The following is a 5,942-nucleotide window of genomic DNA, read 5'->3' as shown; positions in this document are numbered from 1 at the left end:
TTTATTATCTTTATGTAGAGTAGGCCAATAAAATCCACTTTGGAGGACCTTTGCAGCGGTTTTCTCACTACTAAAATGTCCACCATAACTTGACCCATGGAAATGCCAAAGAATTTTTTCAAAATCAACCTCTGGGATACACCTTCTTATGACTCCATCAGAAACAATTTTGAAAAGAAATGGGTCATCCTAGAGGTAAGATTTTGCATCATGCAGAAACTTCTTCTTCTGCTGCCAGGTCAAGTTATGGGGAATCAATCCAGCAACTCGAAAGTTAGTAAAATGCACATACCAGGGTAAGGGTTCCTCAGTGGAAACAGCTAGGAGTTTCTCATCCAAGAACTCCTCTTGGATAGGTATTGAGATGGACGCTCCACTTTCTAACCTCGACAAATGGTCCGCTACTCCATTATCCTTGCCTCTCTGGTCCATGATCTCATGGTCAAACTCTTGGAGGAGTAAGACCCATCGAATCAGCATTGGCTTGGAATCCTGTTTAGCAAACAAATGCCTTAATGCGGCATGGTCAGTATGAACAATAACTTTAAAACCCAAGATGTAAGGCCTAAACTTTTCGCAAGCAAAGACTACACCCAACAACTCTTTTCAGTTGTAGTGTAGTTCCTTTGGGACTCATTTAACACTCTACTTGCATAGTAGATCACATACATCACTCTCTCTTTCTTCTGACACAAGACAACCCTTAAATCTAGATCACTAGCATCGCACATGATCTCAAATGGTAAGGACCAATCCAGGGCAAAAATAACCAGGGCTGTCACAAAACTCTCTTTCATAGATTCAAACGCTTTCAAACAATTCTCATAAAAAATAAGAGGTGCTTCCTTTTCAAACAAATTGGTCATAGGCTTAGCTAATTTGGAAAAGTCTTTGATGAATCGCCTATAGAACCCAACATGCCCGAGGAAACTCCTAATACCCTTGATGTTAGTTGGGGCAGGGAGCTTTTCAATGACTTAAATCTTAACTCTATCAACCTCAATCTCCTTTTCAGACACCTTGTGTCCAAGAACTATGCCATCCCTAACCATGAAATGACACTTTTCCCAGTTCAAGACAAAGTTGGTCTCTTGACCTCTCTTCAAAATGAAAGCTAAATTCTCTAGACAAGCATCAAAATTTGGACCAAAAACAGAGAAGTCAACCATAAAAATCTCGATGCAAGTCTCAATCAAGTCAGAGAAAATAGAAAACATACACCTTTGAAATGTGGCTGGGGCATTGCAAAGCCTTAATGACATTCTTTTCTAAGCAGAAACGCCGTAAGGGCAAGTGAATGCCGTCTTCTCTTTGTCTTCCGGTGCAACACAAATTTGGTTGTACCCGAAGTAACCATCTAGGAAACAATAATATTGATGCCCATCCAACTTATATAACATTTGATCTATGAAAGGAAAACGAAAATGGTCTTTCCTCGTTTCCGAGTTCAGCCTTCGGTAGTCAATACAAACCCTCCACTTCGTCACTTGACGAGTGGGAATCAATTCATTGTTCTCATTGGCAACCACAATGGTGCCTCCCTTCTTGGGGACCACTTGAACGAGACTTACCCATTCACTATCCGAGATTGGATAAATAACACATGCATCAAGCAATTCAATTATCTTTTTCCTCAGCACCTCCTTCATGGAAGGGTTAAGCCTCCTTTGGGGTTGGACTATAGGTTTATAATTTTCTTCAAGCAAGATTTTATGCATGCAAATCGTAGGACTAATGTCTTTGATGTCATCAATAGTCCAACCCAAAGCCGACTTATGCTCCCTCAAAACACTTAGAAGTTTTTCCTCTCCCAAGGAGGTGAGAGCACTACTCAAAATAACATGTTTGTTCTCACCTTCCTAAAAAAAAAGCATACTTGAGAGAGGAAGGGAGCAGTTTGAGCTCACTCTTCTCCTTAATTGGAATCTCCTCATCCCTAATTAACTCCTCTTTCCAAATCCTCTTTCTGAAGAGGGATGAGACAGATCCTAACTAAGAGAGAGGGAGTAGAATTCACCTCATGGCACAAAGAATCCAGTTCATTTTCCAGGTCTTGGTCCTCTATATCCAACCCCTCCATAATTGTTGTTTCAAGGGGTCCTTAATAGATATCCTAACAAACTCTTCACACATGAGCTCATCCACCACTGCGCAACGAAAAACTTCCTCATCCTCTTGGTGTTTGAAAGAGTCGAAAATATTGAAGAGGACCTCATCATCACCTACTTTCAAAGTTAGAGTTCCCTTAGCCACTTTAATCTCAGCCCCACCAGTGGCTAAGAAAGGTCTCCCCAGTATGAGAGGAACTTTGGAGTACTCTTCCATGTCCAGAATAACAAAATCCACTACAGGAAAAACTTATCCACCTTCACTATTACATATTCAATGATCTCATAAGGAGTTTTTATGGACATATCCGCCATTTGCAAAGAAATCATAGTTGGGGTAACCTCACCTAAGTTCAACCTCTTAAACAAGCTAAGCGGCATCAGGTTGATACTCGCTCCCAAATCACACAAGGCTTCAACAACAGTTAGCCCCTCAATCTCCACTGGGATAGTAAAACTCCCAGGATCTCTTCTCTTTCTAGGCCTCTTTCTTTGCAAAATGACACTACATTCATCGGTCATCATGATAGTTTCATCAACCTCACTCAACTTCCTTCTTTTACTGGGAATATCCTTCATGAACTTAGCATAGATTGACATTTGCTCCAAGGCTTCAGAAGAAGGAATATTGATGTGGAGTTTCTTAAAAACCTCCAAAAACTTAGAAAATTGTTTATCCTGATTCTTCTTAACCAAAGCCTTAGGAAATAGAATCTTGCGAAATTCAGGAAGATGAGTGTTAACAACTCTAGTTCTTACGGGCTCACTCGCTCTTTTCTCCGTGTCTCCCTCATCTATCTCTTCCTCAACTTGTTCGTTTTCCTCACCCTCAACCTGTTTTTCTATCCCATGCAACAATCTCTCACTCCTGGTGGTAAGAACAGTAGCATCTTCTTGTTCGAAAAAAGTTAAAGATTCAGAAGAGAACTTACCTTGAGGTATCTCGGCCATTTTCTTGGCCAGCTGGCCGAATCGACTCTCCAAGTTCTTAATGGCTACTTCTTGGCTCTTGTAATTGCTCTCTGATTGATTGATGAAGCTCTCCAACAACTCCTCCAAACTCCTCTTGCCACCACCCTTTCCAAGAGCTCATGGTTGAACAAGAGGTCTCTAACCTAAGGACGAAGCTTTGCCTCCTTGAGCTATGGCTTTGACCTCGCTGCCCCCAACATTGACAGTACACACGTCACTAGCATGAGGTCCACCACAAAACTCGCACTCCAAGGAAATCATTATAGCTCCAATTGACTTGGTCTCCTTTATGTGCTTTTGAATCTCCGCTATCTGCTCGGAGAGTTGCTTGTTGGAGGCCATGAGCTTGTCATAAGCTTCAACTTCAAAACAACTCCTTCGAGTTTGGCGTTCATTTTCGGAGTTCATGGCTTTCACTGCCATCTTTTCTATTAAGTCATACCCCACTTGTGGGGGAAGAGCATCAAACTCCCCATTAGAAGCCGTATCTAAGACAAACCTCGATGAGTATTGTAGACCATCATAGAACTTTGCAACCAATTCAGCTTAGGTGAGATTGTGTTGAGGACACTTCCTCAAGAGCTTCTTGAAATGCTCTCAAGCTTCATAAAGATTCTCATCTGAGGATTGCACAAAAGTCATGATGTCATTCTTAAATTTCCTCAAAAGAGCTATTGGGAAGAACCTTGTTATGAATTTTTCTGCCAAATCTTCCAAAGTAGTGATACTCCCTTGAGGTTGTGAACTCAGCCAACTCTTCAGCTGCTTCCTTCAAGGAGAACGAAAACAAGCTCAATCGGATTGCATCCGTCGGGACATTGCTCACCCGGTAAGTGTTGCAATTCCGAATGAACCTCTCCATATGAGCATGAGGATCTTCTACAGTACTACCACCATATTGGCTTTTGTTCACCAAGTTGATGAATGTCAGTCTCAACTCGAATTTGCCAACTCCCTTGGGAAAGACAATACTCTCGGGATAATCATAACTCATGGAACAAGAAGTGAGCTCGCGAAGAGACCGGTTGACATTCTCAACTTCTTTTTCACGTAATCGGAGGGTGATCCCCTCTTGGATTCTCGCCTCAATATGGGCTTGCATCTCCTTCTCCGTCATACGACCATCCATGACGACGGCCACCCAAAACTTTCCTGAAACGCTTAACAGAGAGAAATTAGTAGCACCAATTCTAGGAAAAGTTCAAAATAAAAGTAAAACCACAAACTAAAAACTTAAACAAAAAACTACAAACAATTCCCCGACAACAGCGCCAAAACCTTGTTGGTCAATCTGCAGTTGCACAGAATCTACCCGGTTTTAATTTATTGAACCTCAGAGAATTGGAATGCGAATTCAGTTTAAGCCTCGAGTTCACGATAGGAAAACGAGTAAAATTCAGTTGTAAGATTGATTGTTGAAACACTTAGTTAACAAGCTAACAAAAGTTTAAGTGTGAAAATACAATGATGAAGATGCCTTGGGATTTTAATCAACTAATTCAGCTTTAGTAAACTTATTCTACTGACAAAGCATTGAGTCTCTCTTTGATGCTATAATCTAAACAACTACCTATCGATGCCTCGCATAGATAATACTCTCAAATCAAAGGATAAGCCAAATTCCATGTGTACTTAAACAATTGTTTGAGGCATTAAGTTTTCAATTTCAGATCAACAAACCCCAACCCTTCCTCTATTCCTAGTAGCAGTGGCGGATCTACCGCCTGGCCACCCTGGGCCTGTGCCCAAGCTCTGGCAAAAAAAATTTATTTTTTCTTTGGCCCAGATCATATTTTGGGCCCCAAAAAAAAAAAGAAAAAGGGCAAATGTAAAGGTAAGGGAAAAATTCAGGGACTTCATAAAAATAAAATTCTGAAACCCTAGTGAGTTCATAAAAATAAAATTCAGGGACTTCATAAAAATCGGTGAGACTTGGGATTTAGAGACAAAGAGAGTGAAGGAGTGAGAGAGTTAGTGTGATTCACTGAGAATTGAGAACTGAAGCATGACAGGGGTGGATTCACTGAGAGAGGATCACTTGAATAACTCAAATATAGCATTGAACAAAATTGAAAAAGAAAGAAATTGGAGGCTCTACACAAGGGACACATGCGACACAAATGAAGGAGAAGAGAAGGAGATGTGCGGCTAGGGTTAAGATGTTGAGAAGGAGGAGGTTGTGTTACTGCTAGGGTTAAGATGTTGAGTGGGTTGGGCCTTCTGTTTTAAGTTTTAACCCTCTCCTCTCCTTGTTTTTTCTCTTCCCTATTTTATACTCTGTTGAAAAATTTTGCCTTTTTTGTCAAATACAAATTTTTTGTGCCAACACTTTCTTGGGTCTACTCGGCTGTATATTTCTACCTAGCTAGTGTGCGACTGTCAACAAAAAAAAAAAGATATGACCCAAATGTTTATAAGGTAGATAACAATCTATTAAGTGTTTGACCACAAAAAAATATATCTATTAAGTATTTATAATTTTGGTGCACATTAAGTATTTATAATAGTTAAACGTTTTTATTTAAAAAAAAACGTTTTTAAAATAAGTTACAATAATATTTTTATATAAAAATAAAACAATTACATCAAGTTAGTTATAATAAATTAAAATATTATAAGTATTAGTTTATGTAATAATATTGATATAATTATAACACCATCAAAATAATTTATAAATATAATTCAATAACACTAAAGCTATTTATTTTTCTAGAAGATAAATAAGAAATGTCAAACCTGAAGAAAGAAAAAGGTTTGCTGCTATATATTCTAATTATTTGCCTTATATTTTTAAATTATCTAGTGTACCGCGTACTTATGCCAAGTATCGAGCGTCTGACGAACCTAGTAATTCTGGATTGT

At 39.3% G+C, this 5,942-nt stretch overlaps 1 non-coding gene across 1 annotated transcript; it reads left to right on the top strand.

Annotated features, from left to right (window-relative positions):
• The first annotated feature begins 3,633 nt into the window (after window positions 1-3,633).
• Window positions 3,634-3,740, top strand: LOC130734849 (small nucleolar RNA R71). Its single transcript, XR_009018188.1, has one exon. It is a non-coding gene; the product is annotated as a small nucleolar RNA R71 (small nucleolar RNA).
• The last annotated feature ends 2,202 nt before the right edge of the window (window positions 3,741-5,942 follow it).

The sequence above is a fragment of the Lotus japonicus genome, chromosome 1, assembly GCF_012489685.1.
Source record: "Lotus japonicus ecotype B-129 chromosome 1, LjGifu_v1.2".
Taxonomy (NCBI): domain Eukaryota; kingdom Viridiplantae; phylum Streptophyta; class Magnoliopsida; order Fabales; family Fabaceae; genus Lotus; species Lotus japonicus.
The sequence above is the reverse complement of the archived record's forward strand: the minus strand, read 5'-3'. Positions and strand labels throughout refer to the sequence as shown.